Genomic DNA, 14,738 nt, shown 5'->3' on the forward strand with positions numbered 1-14,738 from the left:
TAATTTGGTAAATAAAGATTAATAATTGTAACCATCCTCTCAAATAATTTAACCTTTACAACTACAGATCTACCATCTTTCCCCTTATATTCCTGAATTATTTGATATAGCATATCTCTATGAAACGCTATTGATACCCCTCTTGATTTGGAGTATGGGAATGTATCATGAATCCAGTTAACATAGTGCTTATTAGTTAATTTCGGAATATGATCAGAATGAAAATGCGTTTCCTGTAATAGGACTATTTTTCCTTTTGTTTATGGAAGAGGTTTAAAATTCTTTTTGAGGGAGAGTTAAAGCCTCTTGCATTGAAAGAGCATATTTTCAACCCCTCCATTCAAGTTTCAAGGGGGGATGTGCTATTCCCCGGAGAATCCTACCTAGTATCCGGAGAGTAGGAAGAAGTAGAGAGAGAAAAGGGAAAAGAGAGAAAAAAAAAGAACGTACTTAAACCTAACACCCCTTATCCCCTCCCCACCCCCACTTATCTCTTCTCCACTCACCCCCCCCCCCCACTCACCCCTTTTCATTCACTACCCTATAACTAACGACTTCAATAAGTCTGACTTACTTAACAAGTAAGGTCCCTATTAGGAGGGGAAAATCGGAACCACTGGTTTAGATTAGCCATCCGTCAGTTTTTCCCATGCCACTTATGCCACTTATCTATTCACCTCTAGCTCCATACTTATGGCTCCTATAGCTATTAAACTTATCCCTTACTTTGTATCCCTAAGCCTCTTCCTTCTCTCTCCTCTTATCCTTGACCCCCCCAAAAAAAGGGGGCCGCAGTTATTTTTGGACATCCTCTGCAACAAAAAAGTACTCACAAAGGGATGGTTGGAAGGCGGCGCCTGCAGATACCATGGAGGGAGCTCGACACCCTCTATGGCCCTCCTTAGCTGCGATCCGACTTCCGCTGTGCTTTGTGTACCTACAACACATGAGCGGTGGGGTAGCGTCAGGGGTGGGCCTATGCCAGCCAGGCGGGATGAAGGGGAAGGCGAGGATACAGACAGGTGACCCAGATGGCTACCCTGGCTGTGGGCCTTGGAACCCTCCAGCTGGCAGAAACCTCTTTTTTCTGTGTACCCTGAATGGTAAGCTCACTCCTAGTTGAAGGGAAGCAGGTTGCTCTTTAATATGGGTGGTTGATTGTAGTTTGGTTGTATCCATCCTTGCTCTTGCCTCCAGCTGCGCCCCCATATCCACTTGTTTGGGACCCTGGGTGACCCGCTACCTAGCCATCTTTCCCCATCCACCTTGTCTAACTATTGCACATTGTATTGTAAGTAATAACTGCCACTTTGACGTTAATAAAAAGGTCCTAAAAAGTGCATTTGTTGTGAAACATGTCGAGCAGTGGTTACCCTCATGGATTAGCTGGTTCGGGGCACTGGACTTATCTTTCATTAGGGCTGATATTTATACCAGCAATAATTTTTTGTATGTGATGTAAATTGAATATGAAGTTTAACTTTTTTTATATGGATATTAAAATGTTGAAATTTTCATAGAAACGAGTTTGTGGTGCAATTAAAGTCTATTCTCTTTATGCCAAACCAAATGGCTTATTTCAGGGCACAGTTTATCAGTTTGTTTCCACTGTGTCATCCTGTGTTGACATGTGAATTAATTCATTCAAGATCTGTGATTTTGGCAAAGCCATCCAGTATGCAAAGGAAGTTGGGCATGGAAACAAGAGGGAAAGTCAAAAAGAGAAGCACATCGTCTGTAAACATTCAGAGTTTATGTAGGTCCCCCCCCCTAGTTCAACTCCCTTAATATCCGGATCAGGATGAATTGACTGTACTAAGGGTTTAAGAATAAACCCGACTGATGATCAGCTTATAAGACATACTGTAGGCCTTGGAGTGGTCAAAGAGGGAGGCCAGCCATTTTAGAAAATGAGGGCTAAACCCCCAGCGCCATATAGTATATTAAAGGTATGCCCAGGAGACCATGTCAATTGCCTTTCTAATATCTAGGAATAAAAGAAAGGTTGGTGTGCGCCTAGTATGTGCTGTGTTAATCATAATGGCCACCCTACATCAGGAGGGATGCCAAGGAGTAATGCTCTTCTAAGGTTATCCCAAAAATATGTACAACCTGTTTGGGCAAACTGGGGCAAAAGCTGGAGTAACAATAAGTAAATGCCAACACCATCAGGGACTGGCAATATATCTTGTAATGAGTTGGCAACAAAGTTGGCAATCCGATTCCTAGACAGTGGACTGGATGGACTATTGTCTTTATTCAACCTTACCTACTATAAAACTATGAAACTCATAGGTAAATTAATCAGATAGACTGACTGCTGTTTTTAGAGGTCTTAGAGTGCACACTGTTGATTTCAACAAAACGAAAGAAAAAGAAATTCTGACCTTTATCGTAGACTACAGGTCTAACACAGATTTTGGTATGGCTCGGATCCGTAGGTTAGAGGTACGGGACCTTTTTCCAAAAACCTCTACGCAGGTTTGAAGTGTAAGATGTTTCTCTCTAAGGACCTCCAGACCACAGTTTTGGGCCTGGGTGACAGTTTTGAGAGGTCTGCTATGTGTTATCCTAAATCATGAAGGTAGACTGTAATCTGGTCTGAAGTGGTCTTAAGTGTATTTTGGAGCAGGCACCAAAATTGCTTTAATAGACTTTGTGGCAAGAATCCCCCTGTGAATGGAATGTCACTGTGGTCTCAATCTGAGAACTCTTCCACACCTGTAGCAGGTTGAGTGCCAGAGATTGATTCTGTGGAGCCACACTGTGAGGGGGGGCTGCCATGCTCGTAGGCCCCCCGGCCAGGGCCTCCTTGATGGATTTTTTTTGGGGCTTCATGTGGGTGTCGCTTAGAACCATGCTACCTACCAGGGATGGTGCTGGGGATGTGAGCTGTTCCAGTTGCTGTCAGAGAGTAGGCCAGGTGTGCTCTGTAGCCTGTATACCACAACAATGTATGCTCCAGAATGCTGCAGAGCTCTACTCAGCCACCTCAACCTTTGTGAGCCTCGGGCATGAGCTCCCCAAATACATGTGTTTTTAAATGTCATGGCATAAGCAGTAGGGGCAGTAGTGAGTGGAACAACCTTTGACTTATTTTGTAACCTGACTAATCACTGCTAAGACTGAGAGGCCTTATTAGAAGTGGGATGGTGGTGATTGCTTACCTGCTATGTGCATTGGTTTTGCATAGAGCAACTCTGATCTTCTTCTTCTCGGGGCCCCGTAGGTGCTCCTGGTACCTCCCCCTTGACCAGTGCCCCAATAGCAAGCCATGTGCTTGCTTGCTCTTGAGCCCTGCTCTATGCGTCCATAAGACACATGGAGCTCTGGCTCGGCCCTGTCCCCTGCTCACCTCATTGGCTTACTGGCTGTGATTGGCAGCAATGGAAGCTCCCGCTGCTGTGCCTCAGCCAATGAGGTGGGAGAGACCCAGGACAGCCGAGGCTCCCATGCATATTGCTGGATTGAGAGGGGGGTCGGGTGAGTGCTGGGGTGGGGGGGCTGTGCACCTTACTTTAAAGGCTAGTTATAGTTTGGGGTGGTTGCTATTTTTGTTTCTCTTGTTCAGGTAAAATTAGGAATACTGGCTTGGCTGTAACTGAGCTAAGTTCCCAAGGAACATCCCCCAGTTCTTTTTGCACCAGAACTCTCGAACATCGCAAAACATTTGCATTGCAAACTTCGAACCCTATTAAAGTCTATAGAACCCAAACTTAAAAAAAAATCAAAAGTGTCCATTTTGAAGGTTTAAATGCAAGTTATTGGCCATAAAAGAGGTATGGGGTCCCGGGTACTGCCCTGGGGGACAAGTATTAATGTCATTTTTTTGTCTGCCTTTAAAGCGGGGCATCTGTTCCATGTATAGAACCTACTGCAGCAAAACTGACATATATAAAGGAAAAGAAAATATGTTTAAATTGATTTTCCCTGCAAGCTTTCTTTTTTGTAAACCACAACTTAGAGAGCCAGTCTGTATGATGAGGCCACATTTTAGTGCACTCGGAAAAAAATGTGAGATTTTTTGGATAAATTCTGGTGTCTCTTTGGCAGACTTTGGATAGAAATAACAGCGTTTTGCACCAAAGTGACCATATGTGAAGAAGCCAAATTATAGCAGATTAAATTTTTTTTTACATAAAGTCTAGTGTCTCGCATTCCTAATTGGCTTTTTTTGCAGCAGGAGCCACTGGCTCACACTGCTGTCAATTACAGCCAGTGAGCCAATCAGAAGATGCAGGGACCAGAGTAGAGCCATGACTCCATATGTGGATAGACACACAGAGCCACAGCTCAGGAGTGTGCATGCATGGATGCCCCCATAGCAAGCTGCTTGCTGTTGGGGCACCCAGAAAGAGGGAGGGGACAGGGGTGCCGGCGAGGTATCCAAGAAGAGGAGGATCTGAGCTGCTCTGTGCAAAACCATACAGAGCAGGTAAGTATAACATGTTTATTATTTAGAAAACAAAAAAACAGACTTTAATATCACTTTGAGGTTAGCTGTGTGTAGTAAAGCAGTGGTTCTCAACCCTGTCCTCAAATACCCCCAACAGGCCACGTTTGCAGGTATTCCTTTATCTTTCACAGGTGCTTTAAATCGGAGTCAATGACTCTGTATTTTGGACAGCTATTTTAGCGAAGAGAAATTCCCAAAACATGGCAAAAAAATGTACAGCCCCAGGTGCCAGATTTGCTAGCTATGCCACTGCCTGAGGATGGACCACGTTCTCCTTTGCTTATGGACACAGACACTGCTGGCCCCCTCATAGTGGAATGGGAATATCTGCCCCTCCCTGTTTGCCTCCCAGCCATGATGGGGGGGGGGGGCTTATTACCCAAATTTTATAGAAACTGGGAAATGTATGATTGGATGCACTTTATAAATGAAAAGCGGTATTTGGTGCTCTTTAAATGGAGGACTGGCGCTAACAGAAATAAAAAAAAGGGGGGGGAAACACCAGCTTCACAGTCCAAAAAACTGCATCTGGCAATTAAAAAAAAAGGGGTCAGGCAGGGGGAAAAAAAAGGCAACCCCGCCCCCCTCCAAAAAAAAACCGACGCAGTAACAAAAAAAGCAAAAGGGTATACAGCACTAAATGTTGTGTTAAACACTGCACTACACTAACACACTACACTGGCACTACACTATAATAACACACTATACTCACACTATACTAACACTACACTAACATTCTACACTCAGAATCACAATAAGTAAACACACTAAGTCGCTAGTAGCAAACTGAGCCCTGCTACATCTATCTCCACTCCAACAACACACTGCAAAGCTTCCTGTGGGAAGGAACCGTTAATAGTGTGGGTTGGAACTATGAGCAGTGAGCCATGATTGGACGAAGTTATCATCAATTCATCCAATCAGGGCTCCGACAGTGCTCTGCACCCTAATTGGCAAAGCCTTGCACCTGACCAGCAGTCAGATGCAAGGCTTTATCTAATTAGGTCCCTAGAATGAACTGTGCAGTTTGCAGTGCAGTGTGGGGTGCTCCCGTCGAGTGCCCTAAAGGGCAAACTAGTGATGTTTAGGCCGGGGCGTGGCTGTGTGTGACACATCTCTGCTCCTGATGACAGGGAGCAGAGATCAGTGACATTAGCATCTCCCTGTTCTTCCTCTTTGTGAGACGATCCTCTTTGTGCGGCGATCGAGTCCACGAGAGCCGCAATCCGACTCACGGAGGTCCACCAGCGGTGCATGCGATGGCACGGCGCCAAATTTAAAGGGACGTACAGGTGCATGTGCCATTTTGCTGATGTACATCGGCGTGCACCAGTCGGAAAGTGATTAAACTGTTGTTATATATGTAACCGGGGCTGCAGAACGGGACAACAGGTGACTTTATCACCCCTCAGCACTACAGCACTTTAAAAGCAGTTTTTGTTTATTTGAAATGAGAGTTGATTGTATGTGGAGTTTTTTTGCAATTAAACCTTTTTTAAACTGTATCACGCTATTGCATACTTCTGTCATTTTCTGCATGTGATATATATGAGGAGGATCTCTAAGCATACCAGGAGATAATAGTGGCTTTTGAACTGGGCTATTACCAGGAGGAGGAAGTGATCTGTGCTCCACAATCATAAAGGAAACAAAGAAGGATCTCTGCAGGCTATTGCCATTAATTACAGGCTTATTTGTTAAGCCCCTAAGGTGAGGGTACACCTAGTGGGGGAAGTGTGCATGGATTTGGGGGGGACCCTTATGCCATTTTTTTTACATTTTGGCACAGGGTTCCCCTTAAAATCCATGCCAGTCCTGAAGGGCCTGGTATGGATTTTGAGGGGGATCCCATGTAATCTTTTTTTTTTAATTTTGGCGTGGAGTTCCCCTTAACCACTTGATCACTGGGCACTTAAACCCCCTTCCTAACTAGACCAATTTTCAGCTTTTGGTGCTCTCACACTTTGAATGGCAATTACTCAGTCATGCAACACTGTACCCATATGAAATTTTTGTCCCTTTTTTCACGCAAATAGAGCTTTCTTTTGGTGGTATTTAATCACTGCTGTTTTTTTTTATATTTTGCTATAAATGAAAAAAGACCAGAAATTCTGTAAAAGAAAAACATTTTTCTTGTTTCTGTTATAAAAATTTTCAAATTAGTAATTTGTCTTCATAAATTTTAGCCACATTTTATACTGTTACATATCTTTGGTAAAATAATCCAAATCGGTGTATATATTTGGTCTGTGTGAAAGTTATAGAGTCTACAAGGTATGGTGCCAATCACTGAAAATTGATCACACCTGAAGTACTGATGGCCTTTCTCATTTCTTGAGACAAGTCAGGACAGTACAAATACCTCCCAAATAATCACTTTTTGGAAAGTAGACATTCAAAGGTATTTAGAAAGAGGCATGTTGATTTTTTTTTTTTATGTTTTAATTTTTTTTCTTATTTTTCACAACATTGTTATATTAGCAGGTTATTTCTCACTCATAACATATGCATACAACAAATTACATCCCAAAATACTTTTTTTTAATCTTCATTATTTATTAAAGCTTTCAAATATTACAGTTGATCAACAAGACAAATTGCATCATATGCAGATTATACACGTTACTACTTTACAATACCTCTCTCTAATTACACATAATCTCCAGGATACCAATTTAATATTCCTAACAGAACAAACAAATGAACAAATCAAACAACAAACAGACAACACACAAAAAGGGAAACAACTCTGCCCCTCCCCACCATCACTATCGGTCCTCCCCTAAACTATAAGGCATCCCGTCCATCCCGTTGCTGCCCATGAGTTAAAATGTAGATCATTACTATGATATTCTGGGGGGGGGGGGGGGGGGGGCAAAGAGAAAAAGGCCAATCCTGGAGCTGTTACCCAGGGTCCAAATAACTTGGCTAGTATATCTATTCTGCAACTGTTCTTATACACTTGTTGTTCATTAATATTGTTGCATTTACCTCAGAACGCCATTTCTCGAATACTGGTCTATTAGAAGACATCCATTTTCTAGCAATTATCTTACAAGCTATGAATAGTAATCTGCCAATTGGTATTAACTTGTCCCATGGATATAGCTCTTCATTAACATAGCCCAGTAGACAAATCTTTGGTTCCAATTCTATATTGGTATTTGTAAGCCTCATTAATTGTGGACACCACCTCTCGCCAATATCTGACCAGCTTGGGGCAGTTCCACAACATATGGATCAAATCAGCCGGGGCCTGCTTACACCTCGGACAATTCAGGGTTTCCCTCCTCCTCCACTTATATAATTTTTCCAGCGTCCTATATGTCCTATATATACTAAACAATTGAGATAGGTATTGTGTATGTGATATTGATACCAATGGGGCCTTCTTCAGAATATTTTTCCATTCATCCTCTGTTATACCCCCAGGTCTGTCTCCCACCCTTTTTTACCTGGAATATTCTTAAAAACTTGATATTTCATCATAAGTTGGTTATAAGCTAATGTAAATAGACCTTTCTTTTTCTCTTTAGCCCCCCAAATAAATACATCATTGGCATAGATCTTGTATTCATCCCGACACCCTTAAACTGCGAGTTAGCTGCATGACACAGTTGTAAATATTTATAGAAGTTATTATGATGTCGTTGGTACGACTCCTGTATCTCCTGAAAGGAACGCATAACATTTTGAACATAAAGCTGCGAGATATATTGTATTGCTCTAGAACGCCAGTACTCAAACCTTCCAGTTTATAAAACTCTTTATAATTCCGTTCCCCCAAATTGGTGAAAATTCTGACACCCCTACATATTCCATTATACGTCTAATTTCTTGCCATATTTTTTCATAAGGTCCAATGTTGGTCTAGACTGAATACTCACAAATGATCCCGATTCTAACTGGGTTATGAGATTATAACACGAGCAGTGACTCAGAAGCATAGCTTGTATGGGGTCTCTCCAATCTATCGTCCCCCATCCAGCAAAGTGCTACAATTGAGAGGCTATAAAATACATTCTCAGCTGTGTTACTGCTAGCCCCCCCCCCCCCCCCCACCTTGGTACACTGAGGGATAGAAAGTTTGATCCTAGGGCTTTTTCCTTTCCACAATAACTTTCAGAATCAGGACTCTATTTTCTTAAACCATTTTAAAGGAATTCATATGGGTGAGTTGTGTAACACATACAATATTTGGGGAACCCAAATCATCTTTATAAGGTTTGCTCAACCCACCACTGATAAAGGCAACTTAGACCAGGCCAAACTCTTTTGTTTAAATTTGTTCAAAATAGGGTTCAAATTATATTGTAGGTAGTAGACATGTGCATTCGTTTTCGTCCGAATGCATTTTCGTCCGAATTTCAGCTATTTTGGTTTTAGTTTTGACAAACGATAACGAAAGCACAAAATCCGAAAAACGAAAGATCCGACATAAATAAATGCTTTATTTTCGTTTTCATTGTTACAACAGTTCGATATAGAATAGGAGATTCGACATGACTCTGACAACAATCTGTGTCTATAGAACCTGTGGTCTAATGTGCCTAACCTTAACTCTATTAGTCCAAGATTATATAGAGAAAATATTCGACAGAGAAAAAAGATTTGACAGAGAGAAAAGATTCTGCAAGTTACTGTCCTAAAAAGTGTTTGGGGACCCGGGTCCTTCCCCAGGGGACATGTATCAATGCAAAAAAAAGTTTTAAAAACTCCCGTTTTTTCGGGAGCAGTGATTTTAATAATGATTAAAGTGAAACAATAAAAGTGTAATATTCCTTTAAATTTCGTAGGGGGGGTTGTCTATAGTATGCCTGTGAAGGGACGCATGTTTCCCGTGCTTACAACTGTCCCTGCACAAAGTGTCATTTATGCAGGAAAAAAAGTCCTTTAAAATCACTCGCAGCTATTATGAATTGTCGGCTCCGTAATACAGAGAACACTCATTGAAAGTCATTGATAAAAAAATAAATAAATAAATTTAAAAAAAAGCGTGGGGGTCCCCAAAATTCAATTACCAGGCCCTTCAGGTCTGGTATGGATATTAAGGGGAACCCTGCCTCAAATTTAAGAAAAAATTTGACGTGGGGTTCCCCCTAAATATCCATAACCAGACCCTTCAGGTCTGGTATGGATATTAAGGGGAACCCCGCGTCAAATTAAAAAAAAAATTGACGTGGGGTTCCCCCTAAAAATCCATACCAGACCCTTTATCCGAGCACGCAACCTGGCAGGCCGCAGGAAAAGAGGGGGGGACGAGAGCGGCCCCCCCTCCCTCCTGAACCGTACCAGGCCACATGCCCTCAACATTGGGAGGATGCTTTGGGGGTCTGTGACCCCTCAAAGCACCTTGTCCCCATGTTGATGAGGACAAGGGCCTCATCCCCACAACCCTGGCCGGTGGTTGTGGAGGTCTGCGGGCGGGGGGCTTATCAGAATCTGGAAGCCCCCTTTAACAAGGGGACCCCCAGATCCTGGCCCCCCCCTGTTTGAAATGGTAAGGGGGTACAAAAGTACCCCTACCATTTCACAAAGAAAGTGTAAAAAATGGTTAAATAAAACAAACACACTTTTGAAAAATTCCTTTATTAAAAAAAAAAAAAAAAAAAAAAAAGATTCCAGCGGCGGTAATCCACTCTTGCTATCCAGCGACTGACAGTCATCTCTCCAGCGATGGCTCATCTCATCCAGCGCAGCGAATCCTCCATCCTTCTTCTGTCTCCGTGGAGGAGACACTGCAGACATTCCGGCGGCTGACGTTTCTTATATACGGAGGGCGGGGCCACCCGTCACCTGACCCCGCCCCCCTCTGACGCAAGGGGAAACCCGGGGTTCCCTGTGACGTATGGGTGACCCCGCACCCCTCTGATGTAACACAGGCAGGTTTCCGTTACATCAGAGGGGGGCGAGGTCACCCATACGTCACGGGGAACCCCGGGTTTCCCCTTGCGTCAGAGGGGGGCGGGGTCAGGTGACGGGTGGCCCCGCCCTCCGTATATAAGAAACGTCAGCCGCCGGAATGCCTGCAGTGTCTCCTCCACGGAGACAGAAGAAGGATGGAGGATTCGCTGCGCTGGATGAGATGAGCCATCGCTGAAAAGAGATGACCGTCCGTCGCTGGATAGCAAGAGTGGATTACCGCCGCTGGAATCTTTTTTTTATTTTTTTATTTTTAATAAAGGAATTTTTCAAAAGTGTGTTTGTTTTATTTAACCATTTTTTACACTTTCTTTGTGAAATGGTAGGGGTACTTTTGTACCCCCTTACCATTTCAAACAGGGGGGGGCCGGGATCTGGGGGTCCCCTTGTTAAAGGGGGCTTCCAGATTCTGATAAGCCCCCCGCCCGCAGACCTCCACAACCACCGGCCAGGGTTGTGGGGATGAGGCCCTTGTCCTCATCAACATGGGGACAAGGTGCTTTGAGGGGTCACAGACCCCCAAAGCATCCTCCCAATGTTGAGGGCATGTGGCCTGGTACGGTTCAGGAGGGAGGGGGGGGCGCTCTCTCGTCCCCCCCTCTTTTCCTGCGGCCTGCCAGGTTGCATGCTCGGATAAAGGGTCTGGTATGGATTTTTAGGGGGAACCCCACGTCAATTTTTTTTTTTTATTTGACACGGGGTTCCCCTTAATATCCATACCAGACCTGAAACGAAATATTTTACTCTGCACATGTCTAGGTAGTCCTTCACTCTTAGCCCCTGTACACACGGTCGGACATTCCGACAACAAAATCCGTCGGATTACTATGATATTCTGGGGGGGGGGCAAAGAGAAAAAGGCCAATCCTGGAGCTGTTACCCAGGGTCCCCATAACTTGGCTAGTATATCTATTCTGCCCCTGTTCTTATACACTTGTTGTTTATTAATATTGTTGCATTTACCTCAGAACGCCATTTCTCGAATAATGGTCTATTAGAAGACATCCATTTTCTAGCAATTATCTTACAGGCTATGAATAGTAATCTGCCAATTGGTATTAACTTGTCCCAGGGATATAGCTCTTCATTAACATAGCCCAGTAGACAAACCTTTTATTCTATTTCCATATTGGTATTGTAAGCCTCATTAATTGTGGACACCACCTCTCGCCAATATCTGACCAGCTTGGGGCAGTTCCACAACATATGGATCAAATCAGCCGGGGCCTGCTTACACCTCGGACAATTCAGGGTTTCCCTCCTCCTCCACTTATATAATTTTTCCAGCGTCCTATATGTCCTATATATAATAAACAATTGAGATAGGTATTGTGTATGTGATATTGATACCAATGGGGCCTTCTTCAGAATATTTTTCCATTCATCCTCTGTTATACCCCCAGGTCTGTCTCCCGCCCTTTTATACCTGGAATATTCTTAAAAACTTGATATTTCATCATAAGTTGGTTATAAGCTAATGTAAATAGACCTTTCTTTTTCTCTTTAGCCCCCCAAATAAATACATCATTGGCATAGATCTTGTATTCATCCCGACACCCTTAAACTGCGAGTTAGCTGCATGACACAGTTGTAAATATTTATAGAAGTTATTATGATGTAGTTGGTACGACTCCTGTATCTCCTGAAAGGAACGCATAACATTTTGAACATAAAGCTGCAAGATATATTGTATTGCTCTAGAACGCCAGTACTCAAACCTTCCAGTTTATAAAACACTTTATAATTCCGTTCCCCCAAATTGGTGAAAATTCTGACACCCCTACATATTCCATTATACATCTAATTTCTTGCCATATTTTTTCATGAGGTCCAATGTTGGTCTAGACTGAATACTCACAAATGATCCCGATTCTAACTGGGTTATGAGATTATAACACGAGCAGTGACTCAGAAGCATAGCTTGTATGGGGTCTCTCCAATCTATCGTCCCCCATCCAGCAAAGTGCTACAATTGAGAGGCTATAAAATACATTCTCAGCTGTGTTACTGCTAGCCCCCCCCCCCCCCCCCACCTTGGTACACTGAGGGAGAGAAAGTTTGATCCTAGGGCTTTTTCCTTTCCACAATAACTTTCAGAATCAGGACTCTATTTTCTTAAACCATTTTAAAGGAATTCATATGGGTGAGTTGTGTAGCACATACAATAGTTGGGGAACCCAAATCATCTTTATAAGGTTTGCTCAACCCACCACTGATAAAGGCAACTTAGACCAGGCCAAATACTTTTGTTTAAATTTGTTCAAAATAGGGTTCAAATTATATTGTAGGTAGTCCTTCACTCTTAGCCCCTGTACACACGGTCAGACATTCCGACAACAAAATCCGTCGGATTACTATGATATTCTGGGGGGGGGGGGGGCAAAGAGAAAAAGGCCAATCCTGGAGCTGTTACCCAGGGTCCCCATAACTTGGCTAGTATATCTATTCTGCCCCTGTTCTTATACACTTGTTGTTCATTAATATTGTTGCATTTACCTCAGAACGCCATTTCTCGAATAATGGTCTATTAGAAGACATCCATTTTCTAGCAATTATCTTACAAGCTATGAATAGTAATTTGCCAATTGGTATTAACTTGTCCCATGGATATAGCTCTTCGTTAACATAGCCCAGTAGACAAATCTTTTATTCTATTTCTATATTGGTATTGTAAGCCTCATTAATTGTGGACACCACCTCTCGCCAATATCTGACCAGCTTGGGGCAGTTCCACAGCATATGGATCAAATCAGCCGGGGCCTGCTTACACCTCGGACAATTCAGGGTTTCCCTCCTCCTCCACTTATATAATTTTTCCAGCGTCCTATATGTCCTATATATAATAAACAATTGAGATAGGTATTGTGTATGTGATATTTATACCAATGGGGCCTTCTTCAGAATATTTTTCCATTCATCCTCTGTTATACCCCCAGGTCTGTCTCCCACCCTTTTATACCTGGAATATTCTTAAAAACGTGATATTTCATCATAGGTTGGTTATAAGCTGATCCTAGGGCTTTTTCCTTTCCACAATAACTTTCAGAATCAGGACTCTATTTTCTTAAACCATTTTAAAGGAATTCATATGGGTGAGTTGTGTAACACATACAATAGTTGGGGAACCCAAATCATATTTATAAGGTTTGCTCGACCCACCACTGATAAAGGCAACTTAGACTAGGCCAAACTCTTTTGTTTAAATTTGTTCAAAATAGGGTTCAAATTATATTGTAGGTAGTCCTTCACTGTTAGCCCTTGTACACACGGTCGGACATTCCGACAACAAAATCCGTCGGATTTTGTCCGAAACTTGTGTTGCATACACACGGTCGGACAAAGTTGTCGGAAAATACGATCGTACTTAACGTGACAACGTTATTTTGTTATGACGGGACTATGTTCAGGCTAGTAGCCAATAGCTTTGGGCCAAGGAATTTGATCTGAGCACGCGTGGCACTTTGTCCGATCGGAATTCTCTACACACAATCGGACAAAGCCCGATCGGATCATGTTGTCGGAAAGTTTTATAGCCCAGCTCTAAAACTTTGTCTGTCGGATATTCCGACAGAAACAGCCCGATGGAGCCCACACACAGTCAGATTATCCGACAGCACGGTCCGATCGGACATTTTCATCGGAATGTCCGACCGTGTGTACAAGGGCTTAGGGATATCCATATTCCTAGATATTTAAAAGATGTCACAACTTTTATTTGCTGAACTTCACTTGATATACTTAAATTGGGATTATCTATAGGAAATAAAACTGATTTGTCCCAGTTAAAGCGGATGTCCACCCTAAAGTGGACCTTCCGATCATTGGAATCCTCCCCCCCTCCGGCGCCACAATTGGCACCTTTCAGGGGGGAGGGGGGTGCAGGTACCTGTACAGTACAGGTATCTGTACCCACTTCCGGGATAGCTCTCTGCGGAAAGGCGCGTAGATTACCCCCCTTTCCGAAAGTCCCCCGCTGCCTGCTGGGATACACACAGATCCCAGAGGCAGCGGGTCCATCCCTATTGCGCAGCGCGACTCGCGCATGCGCAGTAGGGAACCGGGAAATGAAGCCGAAAGGCTCCACTTCCTGATTCCCATACCCAAGATGGCGGCAGCAGCACCCGAGAGACGATCGAGAGATCGGCTTCGGGTGCCGACATCGCGGGCGCGCTAGACAGGTAAGTGTCACTATTTTAAAAGTCAGCAGCTGCAGTATTTGTAGCTGCTGGCTTTTAAAAAAAAAAACGTGGACTCCCGGCAGAGACCCGCTTTAATGATAAATCCTGAAAATGAGCCATATTTTTTTATACAGGTCATTACAGAGATCAGGTAATTATCTGTATCTCCCAAAAACAACAGA

This window comes from Lithobates pipiens, unplaced genomic scaffold (assembly GCF_037356315.1).
Source record: "Lithobates pipiens isolate NorthernLeopardFrog02 unplaced genomic scaffold, aLitPip1_a1.2 Scaffold_16, whole genome shotgun sequence".
Lineage (NCBI taxonomy): Eukaryota > Metazoa > Chordata > Amphibia > Anura > Ranidae > Lithobates > Lithobates pipiens.